The following is a 13,209-nucleotide window of genomic DNA, read 5'->3' on the forward strand; positions in this document are numbered from 1 at the left end:
AAATAACCTCATGCTGAATGATAGCTGGGTCATAGATGAGATTAAGAAGGAAATTACCAAATTTTTGGTACAAAATGATAATGAAGACATGAATTACCAGAACCTCTGGGATACCGCAAAGGCAGTCCTAAAAGGGAAATTTATAGCATTGCAAGCCTTTCTCAAAAGAACGGAAAGAAAGGAAGTCAAAAACTTAATGGGACATCTCAAGCAACTGGAAAAGGAAGAACATTACAACCCCAAACTCAGCAGAAGAAAAGAAATAACTAAAATTAGAGCAGAATTAAATGAAATTGAAAACAAAAGGATTATACAACAGATCAATAAATCAAAAAGTTGGTTTTTTGAAAAGGTCAATAAAATAGATAAACCTTTGGCCAACCTAACCAGAAATGATCCCTAATTTCATCAATCAGAAATGATAAAGGCAAAATAGCAACAGACTCCTCAGAAATTCAAAAAATCCTTAATGAATATTATAAAAAAACTCTATTCTCAGAAGTATGAAAATATGAAGGAAATAGACCAATTCTTGGAAACACATCACCTTCCTAGACTTAGCCAGAAAGAAGTGAAAATGTTGAACAAGCCTATATCAAGTTCTGAAATAGCATCAATTATAAGAAATCTCCCCAGAAAGAAAAGCCCAGGACCAGATGGCTTCACATCAGAATTCTAACAAACCTTTAAAAAAGAACTAGTTCCTATATTACTTAACCTTTTCCAAAACATAGAAAAAGAAGGAATACGTCCCAAAACATTCTATGAAGCAAATATCACCCTCATCTCCAAACCAGGAAAAGACCCAAAAGAAAAGAAAATTATAGACCAATATCTCTAATGAATATTGCAAAAATATTCAATAAGATCCTAGCAAACAGAATCCAGCAGCACATCAAACAAATTATATATCATGACCAGGTGTTTCAATTTCTTTGAGAAATGGTCTGTATACTCATTTCCATGTTCCCTTATTTAATCAGGTTTACATTTAAGAATAATATAAAAGAGACAAGAAGATATGGGATCCTGATGGTGTAAGGGATCTCTGGTGAGATGTACTATCCCAGCTTTCCATGTGCACAGGAGGATGAAAGATGGCTACTGGGTTTTTGCTGCAACTTTATGTTAATATTATGATCTTAATGAGTAATGAGAAAGGAATGTTACAATGTTTCAGTGATCCAAATCAACAAAAAGCTTTAGACTTAAGTACATGACGCTAGGTCTGACTTAGAACTAGAGCTAAAAAAAAAAAAAAAAGAGCTTGTACTGGATATTCATGGAAGGTAATGCCCATTAAAAGCACTATTTGGATATTGATAAAATGACTAAGGTCACAAAAGGTCAAAATAGATCACATTTTCCAAAGCCAATAATGGGAAGAATTTCTAATTTAATTACAACTGTAACAAGGGACCTAGGTAAGGGACTTGGCAACAATTTCTTTGGAAGTTGCCTAAATATTATGTTTAGTTTCAAAACTCATATATGTAATCAGGGCTAGTCTAAGAAGGTAAGCCAGGCTTTCTTAGCTTAATGAGTGAAATTTGTACTCTAGTAAGAAATTAGACTATAAGTAATAATAACAGAGAAGCAAATTTAAATTCATGGGCTTAAATCTTTGGTGAACTCATTTGAGTGTAAGTGTACTGGTCTAGTTTGTATTCATTGTGATAATTGTGCCTCTTTTTTATGGTTTTAAAGCCTTAATAAGATTATGCCTATTGAATGTTTGGAAGAGTCTGATAAATATATCAATCAATACATGTTTAAAGGAGTCAAATTTATTAAAGTTACAGCTTTTTTTTAGTAGTTACTTAATAATTTATCTTATATTTAATAGTTAAGCTTATGAAAGCAGAGTGCGGGCTCGGCGCCTATAGCTCAACCGGCTAAGGCGCCAGCCACGTACACCTAAGGTGGCGGGTTCGAATCCCCAGCCCGGACCCGCCAAACAACAATGATGGCTGCAACCAAAAAATAGCCGGGCGTTGTGGCGGGCGCCTGTGGTCCCAGCTACTTGGGAGGCTGAGGCAGGAGACTCGCTTGAGCCCAGGAGATGGAGGTTGCTGTGAGCTGTAATGCCACGGCACTCTACCCAGGGGGACAGCTTGAGGCTCTGTCTCAAAAAAAAAAAAAAAAAGAAAGCAGAGTGCAAATATTTAGAGAAGTGTTAAGTGTTTAAAAAATAATCAACAACATGGGGCGGCGCCTATGGCTCAAAGGAGTAGGGTGCTGGCCCCATATGCTGGAGGTGGTGGGTTCAAACCCAGCTGCGGCCAAAAAAAAAAAAAAAACTACAAAAAAAATCAATCAAATAAAAAATAATCAACAACAATAAAAAAGTGCAAACAATGGTGAGCATATGTTCCTCTCCAGACATGAAATCAGCACAGATATTAAGGAATTTGAAGATCATACAGACTGGCCATTTCAGGCGTCAACTCATTTCTCTTAAAGAAAAAGAATATCATTCATCAAATACAGAATATAGTATGCTGTCAACTTATCACGAGATTCCTTTCTCTATTGACAACTTTTTGTTTGTGTGATTACTGTGCAAGTTCTGATAGTCTATGCTTTCCACAGAGCTCACAGCTGAAGCTGTAATTTTTTTCTTTTTGCAAAAAGGGGATGATAACTTATTGTCTGTGACCATTTTTCAATCCTATAAGAGAACAAATGAACTGCACAGTTCCTATAATCTCAAAAAGGCATTTGGCCTGGAAGATACTCCTTGGCCGTGTGCCAGTAACAGTGGCTATAGGGACAATGGTCAGTTAGTCCAGAATGAGCAACTTGAATCTTTTCTTCTTCATTATTCAGAATTGCCTCCACTTTTGTCACAGGATGAAGTTTATGAAAAGGAATTTCCATGTCTAAGGAAGGAACAGAGATTACTGAGATATAATAGTATATGAGGAATGAAGAGAAAAAAGATCTATCTTAAACATTTTACTAATTGTTGATAATTATTTCAAAATAGTTATTGTAGTCTCCTACCTGGCCAGCTCTTAATCAAGTCACTGAATTCACACAATCATTTTAAGAAGCCAGTTGGCAGGCAAACCTGGAAATTGCTGGCTCCTTGCTTGGCAAGAAAACCAAGAGATAGATGGCAATTTTCTTCCGTGTTTCATTTTCCTTTCTTCTCTCCTTTTTCTTCTTCCCTCTTGCCTTTCCCTCACTTTGCCCACTTTCTTTTTTGGCTATTGAAGATTTATTGCCTTTCAGTACTTACAGATGATGTTTTCATAGGCTCTAATGAGGTCCCAGCAGTTTTTAACAATAACAGGACATTACTGTTCCTAAGATATATTATGTGTTTTCCCTCATCTTTCTCCCTTGAAAGAAATGCTTAGAAGTATGTTAACCCCCAATTCCCTTCCCTTTACCATGATAAATGACTTATTACTTAATAGGGATACATACCTTGCTGTGATTTTCATATTAGTCATTTGAATAAAATCATATGCTTTTCATGTACTTTTTAGTGGAGTACCTGAGCATACACTGGGACATGTGAACACCTGTTTTTTTATTGGCCTTGGGGATCCTATCCAATAGGCATCCTAAGGGTGATTTTTTTGCTGGCATTTCCTAATCCTCTTTAAGAGCTAGTTGGGGAGAACACTCCACATTCTTCCAGTTCCCTGATTCTGGGACAACTCACATAATCACCCATGACTCTGATCTGAGACACATCTACCTTTAACAAGGATGCATACCCTTCTCTGAGCTGTCACGGGATGTGAGACTTCATCCAGTTGCCTCATTGCAACACATATCCCATGGTATTTTTTAAAAGAAAAAAATTTTTTTTGAGTCAGAGTCTCTTTTTGTTGCCCAGGATAGAGAGCCGTGGTGTCATCACAGCCCTCTGCAACCTCATACTCCTGGGCTCAAGAGATCTTCCTGCCTTAGCCTCCCAAGTAGCTGAGACTATAGGCGCCTGGCATGATGCCTGGCTAAGTTTTCTATTTTTGGTAGAAATTGGGGGTCTTGCTGTTGCTCAGGCTGGGCTAAAAGGAATTTTTTAAAAAGGAAAAAACATTGCAATGAGCAAGCGCCTTATCATTGCAAAACTTAATTTGGGCGGTCCCAGCACTTGTTCTTCTGTGGTGACAGGGTTGGGAGCCAAATGCTAGAGGTATTTTTTTTTTTTTTCTTCTTAAAGGTCAGACAGATTAAATGCAAACAACGAAGAAAGGAACAAAGCTGTGTCCCATGATGTAACACACAGGGATTTCAATAAAATCAGGCATTTTCCTTTGAGGAATCACAAGCTTTAGGGAATGATTTTTAGCCAGAAAGGGCTTTGAGCAGGAAAGCTCAAAAACCATTCTGTATTAGTGTGTTCTATTTTGGTTCTGGGCTAGCTTTGGATCAGAGCATTCCCTCTGCCCTGAAATTAACATGTTATAAATGGATGGGTTGGGTCTCAGATCCAGCTTGAAAAATCATTCTGGGAAATGCACTGAATCACTTGTTCCAGGCACAGAAAGCCTGCGCCTTGAGAAACAGGCCATCAGCAACGTCCCTGAGACAGGCACCCTCAGATTTGCTGTCCAATTGTCATGATTCTCCCTTCATCCTCTGGCTTTCTGTCACTTCACTACTCATCTTATTTAGGGCTTGATTTCTGCTAATAGGTTCTCTTTAGAGACTATCTGGGAACAGCCTTTTAAGAGCCTTCCCTTCCAGATTCCTTTGGGATAGAAACCACAGAGCTATTTAACAGTCTGTGATAACCCTTATTTTCCATCCGCTGTTTTTTGGGCAACTGCCTTTGCTCTTTGCACACACAAGGTAATGACTACAAATGAGTTCCAGGCAAGAGCAGAAATCCCCATGTGCCACGTGTCCTCTGCTCTGTGCAGGCTCGCACGTTGGTCCTGCCCACCGGCTGTTCCTTATGCCACTTCAAAGTCTGGCTCCCTTGAGTCCTAACCAAGATATGGCTCATTCCACCCTTGGGCAGGAGGGCAATGCTGATGAGGCTGTTTATAGCTTCGGTTCCTGGGCACTCCATTTTATTTAGCTGTTGTTCCTCCACTTTTCCAAACAAGCCAACTGTCCAAAAAAAGGATCAAATGGAAAACTTTATAAATACTCCAAATGGTGGAAACAGGAAGTGGAATAAAAATGATATAGCTATTCACAGAAAACATGCTGTCATTTCTTTTCTGTAAATATATACTATTCATTTTCAGAAGGGGGCTGTGCCTAAAGAGGAAGAAAAAAAGAAAGAACTCAGAATGACTCACTGACTTTGGTGAGAGAAGCTGCTTTGGGGTACATGGGATGCCCCCTGGGGTGGCTGGAGCATAGCTGCACTGCCCGCTTGAAAAGTAAGTGTGGTTTCTACTGTGGAAATGCAAAGTGAAGTCTTGTTGGGTACCCAGGTCTAGGATCTTGGGACTTATTTAACAGCTGAAATACTTTGTTCACATCAGTAATCTAATCCTTAAGCCATATGCAATTTCTTGGTAACCTTGTTCATATAACATTTGAACCAACATTTATATAATGCTTTTACATGCCAGGCACTATTGCAAGTGATTTATAAATATGAATCCTGAGTGGTGGGATATTATCATTCCCATTTAATGGATGAGGAACATGAAGCACAAAAAGAACAACTAACTTTCCTGCAGGCACATAATTTCCAAATGATGGACCTGAGGTTTAAATCTAGGAATTGTGTTCTGCAACCCATACTTCCCTTGTATCCCTTTACTGTGGATTAAGAAAAGACTAAAAAAGCAACTGCAAAGCACATTGTTTCTTATCAACACTATTTAGACTTCATAAGAAAAGATTTGACTATAATTGTGAAGGGATTGGTCAACCTGTAAAGTAAAAAAATGGGATCCAAAAATATGTTTTTATAAGAGAGAAGAGGAGGGAGATTTCATGCAGATAGAAGAGAAGAAGGCCAAGTGAAGGTGCAGGCAGAGACTGGGAGATGCAGTCATAAGCCAAGGAATGTCGGTAGCCCTGGGAAGCCAAAAGATTCTGCCTTATGGGCCCTGAAGGGTGTGCAGTCCTGTTGATACCTGGATCTCAGCCCAGGGGTACTGGTGTCAGACTTCCAGCTCCCAGAATGGGATTGTCTAAACTCTATCTATTAATTCAAACTTCAATCTTTCAAGGGCAAAGGAGTCAGAAGAGGAAGATTAAATGCTTTATCCTCTGTAATGCAGTCCTCTAACACAGTAGTCTTTAAACTTTTTGGTCTTGGTACCCTTTTCACTCTTAAAAATTGTTGAGAACCTCAAAGGGTTTATCTTTATGTGGCACATACCTGTACGTATTTACCATATTAGAAACTAAAACTGAGGAAATTTAAAAACATTTAATTTATATACAGTATATAATATCATTCATTCATTCATATAAAAATAAGCCTGTTACATGCTGACATAAATGACATATTTTTCTGTAAAATAGCTATTTTTCAAAAAAATTTAGTAGGTAGAGTGGCACTGTTTTACTTTTTTTTTTGGAAAATCTCAATCATGTCTGGCTTAACAGAAGACAGTTGGATTGTCATAACTGCTTTGCATTCGATCTGTTGCAAAGCGTTGTTTTGGTTGAAGTATGTGAGGAAAATCTCGCCTCAATAGATATGTAGTTGCAAAAGGAGAAGTATTTAAATAGACTTTGGGATAATTATAAATATTCTTTGAGTCTTCATAAAGTCAAACAAATGATAATTTTTTGATGGTTAATTGTAATGTAGAATTTGAAACAATATCAATGAATGTTTGGTATTCTGTAACCTTTCTCCCAGGCCCTGGCAACCCCCACTCTACTTTCTGTCTCTATGAATTTGGCTACTCTTGGTTCCTCAGATAACAGATAAAACAGTCTTTGTCCTTTCTGTGACTGGCGTATTTCACTTAGCACAATGTTCTCAAGGTTCCTCCACATGTAGCATGTGTCAGAATTTCCTTCATTTTATGTATACATTACATTGTCTTTATACATTTATCTGTTGGTAGATACTTAAGTTGTTTCTACCTTGTGACTACTGATGTTGCTGTGAACATGGGTATATAAGTATCTGTTCCTCCTTCTGATTCCTTTTAGTATATTCCTAAGAGTGGAATTACTGGATCTATAGTAATTATATTTTTAATCTTTTGGGGGAACTGCTATATGGTTTTCTATAATGGCTGCAATTTTGGAGTCCCACCAAGAGTGGATAAGGGTTCTGGTTTCTCCACATCTTTATCAACACTTGTTATTTTCTATTCTTTATTTTTTAATGGTAACCATAGTAATAATGAGTGTAAGGTGATATCTCATTGTGGTTTTGTTGTGCATTTCCCTAATAATTAATGATATTGAGCATCTTTTCATTATTTTTTATTTTTTATTCTTATGGGCTCTTCTGGAAAGGACCAGAAAATCTGTTAGATAAATTCTAAAAGAGCCAAAACACTTTATTCATATTTTTTTCCCTTGCTGTTTGTAAATTTTCTTTAGAGAAATGCCTATTCAAATTTTTGCCCATTTCTAAGTTGAATTTTGTGATTGTTGTTTTTGAGCTGTAGGAGTTTTTAAATATATTCTGCATATATTAAATTATTAACCCCTTTTCAGATATGTGATTTGCAAATACTTTCTCCCATTGCATAGGTTGCCTTTTCAATTCTGTTGATTGTGTCCTTTGATGCACAAAAGTTTTTCATTTGGAAGTAGTCCAATTTATCCAATTTTATTTTTGCTGCCTGTACTTTTTGTGTCATATCTGGGAAATCCTTGTTAAATCCAATGTCATAAAGTTTTCCTCCTAAGTTTTTTTTCTAAGAGTTTTGTAGTTTTAGGTCTTAAATTTAGGTCTTTGATGAATTTTGAGGGTCTTTGATTCCTTCATCTATTGATGAATTTTTTTTGTATATGTTCTAAGGTAAAATCCATCTTCATTCTTTTGTATGTGGATGTCCAGTTTTCTCAGCACCATTCGTTTTTTTCCCCATTGAGTAGTAATGGCACCGTTGTCAAAAATCATTTGACCATATATGTGAGTGTGTATTTGGGGGCAGTCTATTCTATTCGATTATATAGGCCTATATGTCTGACTATATGTTACCCATACATCATTTATTGATCATTTTGAAATTGTTGGTTTATTGAGTTATTCATATCTTCTAAAATGACTTATTTTACCTACAATACTAGTAAAATCACATTCCTGAATATGAACACCAACCTCATTTTAAAAACTTCTTTAAGTGTTGACAAACCACCAGGTTCATGGTGGTGGATACAAGTTTTCCAAAGTTTTAATTTTAGCTAGAAAGTTCAAATTTTATCATTGCCAATAAGACTGAGTTGCTCTCCTGGAAGTGACAGGTTCAGTGCATTAATTTAAAGATAATTTATGCTGGCCAGTATTCAAGAATAGAGAACCACAGTTAAACAATCAGACACTTTGTGATAATAAACCATTTCCTCCACTTTAACACTTCATTACTTTTTTTTTTTAATTACATGCTATCATACTTGCCTGGTTTTCTTTTTCTCTTACTAACCACTCATTCATGTTTTTCTCCAAGCAAAAGTCTTATTTTATTTAACTCAAAGCAAATCTTAAGAAAGCATGAGGACTTGTGAACAACAAAGTATATTAATGTATTGATAATAATTAAACTTCCCTCCCATGAACACTTAGGTAATCCAAAACACTTTACAGTCTATGGCTTGATATCTTTTAAAAAGATAATAGTAATAACTTAAGTTTTTAATTGAGACATATCTGACGTTTTGATATATATCTGTTGAATAATGATCAAATCAAGGCAGTTAGCATATCCATTGCCTCATGCATTTATCATTTCTTTGTTGTAAGAACATTCGAAAGCCTCTTTATTTAATGACTGACAAAACCATGCTGTCAACCATCATCACCCTACTGTGCAGTGGGACACCAGAACTTATTCCTCCTACCTAACTGTCACTTTGTACTCATTGACCTACCAACCTCTCCCTGTCTTCCCTTCTCTCCTCTAATATGCAGTGTCTGCTAATCACTCTTCAACTCTCTACTTCTAAGATGTCAACGTTTCTTTAAGATTTCCCATATGAGTGAAATCATGCAATATTTGTCTTTCTGTGCCTGCCTAATGTCACTTAGCATTATGTCCTTCAGGTCTATCCATGTTGTTGCAAATGACAAGACTTTGTTTTTTTTTTTGAGGGTAAATAGTATTTTGTGCTCATATATACCACATCTTCTTTATCCATTCATCCATTGTTGGACATGTGGGTTAATTCTAGATCTTGGCTATAGTAAATAGTGCTGCAATAAACATGGGAGTGCAGACATCTATTCCACAATACTGATTTCATTTCCTTTAGATACCTAGTAGTGGACCATTCATGTTTAACCTTTGCTGGCTTCTATTCCTCTACTCAAACTCTAATGGTGGGGAATACCCAAATTTTGATGCTGAGTTTTCTATGTCTCCAGATTTACTTTCTTTTTTCTCTCTCTCTTTTTTTGGAGACAGAGTCTCACTATGTCATCCTGAGTAGAGTGCTGTGGCATCACAGCTCACAGCAACCTCTAACTCTTGGGCTAAAGTGATTCTCTTGCCTCAGCCTCCCAAGTAGCTGGGACTACAGGTGTCTGCCAAAATGCCTGGCTATTTTTGTTGTTGTTGCAGTTGACATTGTTGTTTACCAGGCCCGGCCTGGGTTTGAACCTGCCTGCCTTGGTGCATGTGACTGGCACCCTAACCACTGAGTTACGGACACTGAGCCCAGATTTACTTTCTATCCAGGTGATTTCATCCAGTTTCATAGTTTTAGGTGTCATCTATAAGCCAATTCTATCTATTTATCTATCACCTATCATCTATCTATCTTCACCCTCCAATGAGTTCCAACTGCCTAGGGAACAGCTTCACTTGGGAATTATACAGGTTATCTCCAATTAATGTGATCACAACAGAATTTTTGCTTTCATTTCTCCAACCTGTTCCTCTCTATCTCAGTAAATGACACTATTATCCAAGCCAAAAATTAAAGTCATTTTTCATATTATCCCCCTCATACGTCGTATCCAATCCACCAGCAGCACCAATGAGCTATACATTTAAAATATGCCTAGAATCCAGCTACTGCTGTCACCTCCATAGCTCCCACCCTTGACCAAGGTGTGCTCATTTGAGTGAGAGTATTGGATAGCTACCATTTATCTCTTTTAATAGGCATCCCAAACATACTTTCCCAGAAGTATTTTACTACATGGTTCTTGGGGTGATACCATCAATTTATGGGAGGCATAAGACAGGAGGGTCTTTCTAAGAAAGAGTGCCACGAACTTGAGGCTGCCTGTAGTAAGGATATTTTTATATTACATGATGCATTATCTTTGAAGAATCCAAGGAGAAATTTATATTCAGTCTAATAGAGAGAGTGGTTTGTATGTTGGTTAGCATTTTAAAATTATAAGTAGGACAATATATAACTTATCATCAACTAAGATATTTTATGGAATAAATGGGAGCCCTCCTGATTTAAGAGTCGTATCTCAAGAAAACCAGGGTGTATGATCACTTTAGTAAAAGAAACAAACTCTGGCTGGAGGGGAATTCAATGTAAGGACCATGCTATTACATAGACAAGGAAAACAAGAATGCAGCCATGCTTCAGCAAAGCACTGGCACCAGGAACCTGTCCTTCTCCGTCCTTCTCTGGGGAACCTGCTTCTTTCTCTACAGATTTGCTTTTCCTTAGGTTTAGTCCAGAAGGTTGGGTAAAGGTCATGGCTTGGCTCCATTCCAGAGATTAGAACAGGCTAAACCAGAATGCCATCACCTCTCCCATTTTGTTTTTAACATTTCTTTGTTTTATAAGTCCACTTTTAATGACACCTATTAAAATGATATTTGGAACAATTAGATGCTTGATGACACACATCAGATATCAGGAGTTAGGGATGCAAAATTCCCCATCTCAGCATGCAATTTTTCCTTTTCTTTCAATTGCACAGAATTAATAAAACTCTGATTAACACAGAAAATATCTAATACCTTAGCTACTTCTCTTGATCTTCATTGTACGGATAAAGGATTACATAGCTAAAAACTTGCTATGATATAGCAGGTCGCACTGTGACTGCTGCCATGCAATCTGCTGTCTGGGTGGGATCATCTTATCTATATATATGACTGAGCCTTGCCTGTTTTCTCAGAGTGCTACACACATGGTGTAATAGACTCATTTGTACAATACTGTATGATACAAAATTCACAGGTGGAAATTTAGATATATCAGTACAGGTACAGAACATCATCCTTCCTCATCAATGACACATTTTGGTGTTATCAAGTAAATACAGAAATGATAAAGGGTTTATACTAAGAATTGAACAAAAATCAATTATCTGGCAGCACAAGGTTGGGAGGTGGTTAAGGTCTATCACTGGGACATTTCAAATTCTTGGGAGAGAATTCTGGATCCTGCTTGGGGTCATTGCTTCCTGTGGCCAAAGGACTAGAGTTACATAGAACTTCCATGGATTCTTAGGAGAGGGGAGGTGGTATAACTGTAATTTGTGCCCACTGGCCAACTTCTCTGGAAAGCCTCCTCCCCTTCCAGCTTCTGATAACTACTATTCTACTCTCTACTTCTATGATATCAACTTTTAAAAACACCATGGAATATTATTCAGCCGTAAAAGGAATAAAATCCTGTCATCTGTGACAACTTGGATGATCCCAGAGGACATTGTGTAGTGAAATAAGTCAGGCCCAGAAAGACAAATATGTTCTCATTCATATATGGGAACCAAACAGAAAAACGATTTCTCATGTTTGAGAAACCATTTTCTTGAATGGACAAGAGCAAAAGTTAGTTTATGTCAGTGGAGGAGTAAACCAGAGGTAAGAATCTAGTGACAGCCATTTGGAATATTTTCATAAAGTTTGGAGATGAATAAAAAGGATGTGAAACAACAAATAGCTGGAGGGGGCACAGAGCCAAGAGAGTGTCTACTGTATATATTTTCTTTTTGAATTTTTTTTCTAATCAAAGCATAGAAACTGGAAAGAAAGAGGTCGAAGGTTTAATAGAGAGGCCATTCTAGAGAAGGGGATATGGAATGAGGGACATGGGAGGGATTTTCTTGAAAGGAAGTGAGGACATCTTTTCTAAAACAGCAACTGGAAAGACATTAATGAGGGTAGTAAAAGAATGGAGGGGAATTGAGGAAGTGCCTGCCAAATAGCTTCTGTTTTCTTTGCCAACTCAGAAGGGAATGCTATCTATTAAGAGGTGCAAAGGAGACATTGCTTTAAGCAAACCTGGGTGTGGCCTTCATAAGAGAAGGGAAGGGAAGAGGCACTGACTCATGGCTGAGTGGGTTATCATGCAGGACCGTGGTCCCAATTCAAAGACATGAATTTGCAATGAGGCCAGTCCACATGGGTGTACCATTTTCTTTAGCAATATTTGGGAGATTGAGGGAGATAAATGGAGAGAAGAGATAATCAAGGTGATCCAGAGCTGCAATCAGCACTGGAGAAGGAACAGGAGATATCAGGAAGGGAGCCAGAACAGTTGGAGTGCAGAGAGGGGAGGGGCTGATGTCAGGCTCAGGCCAAGTGGAGATGAGGGGCTGTAGAGAGAGGAAAGTTCTGTTTACAGAGGGGAATTTTATACTTTGGGATCTTCAGGCTGGAGTCTTTCTAAATGTTAGCAGAGTCTAGTTTAATAAAGAGAAGTTGAGTCAGTACAAGATAAATATTAATAAAAATTTCCTAAAAGAAATAGGCCTTGAGCCACACTTTACACCACAGGTCTTCATTCTGCTCTGCTCTATGAAGCTCTGGGGAGGCAACCTTGTCCTTCAGAGGCCACTGCAAGGAGACAAATTTCTAAGGACCTCCTAGCCCACCTCTGTTGGCTTAAACCAGGCTTTCTTTTGGGGGGGGTGGTATCTATCTGATCTATTATGATCTTGTAGGCTGACATTTGAAGAAAGGGTACAAAGTCTAAAAGGAAATTTGAAAACCACTGTCGTGAGATATAAGAGGTTTAGCATGTGATCCTCAGGGATACAGCAGGGACATTTGTGCTCTGGAGAGCTTCTTAGAAATGCAGCTGCCCCCTCCTCACTCCCAGAGAGTCTGGTTCTTTAATTCTGGTAAGACCCAATCTGCATTTTAACAAGCACACAAACACAACTTA

The 13,209-nt window shown here is 37.7% G+C and overlaps 1 non-coding gene across 1 annotated transcript; it reads right to left on the bottom strand.

Moving 5' to 3' along the window:
• Positions 1-7,392: 7,392 nt before the first annotated feature.
• LOC111728314 lies at positions 7,393-7,455 on the bottom strand. The gene has a single exon (XR_002775649.1). It is a non-coding gene; the product is annotated as a U7 small nuclear RNA (small nuclear RNA).
• Between the last annotated feature and the right edge of the window lie 5,754 nt (positions 7,456-13,209).

This window comes from Otolemur garnettii, unplaced genomic scaffold, assembly GCF_000181295.1.
Source record: "Otolemur garnettii isolate 467f Iridium unplaced genomic scaffold, OtoGar3 scaffold00149, whole genome shotgun sequence".
Lineage (NCBI taxonomy): Eukaryota > Metazoa > Chordata > Mammalia > Primates > Galagidae > Otolemur > Otolemur garnettii.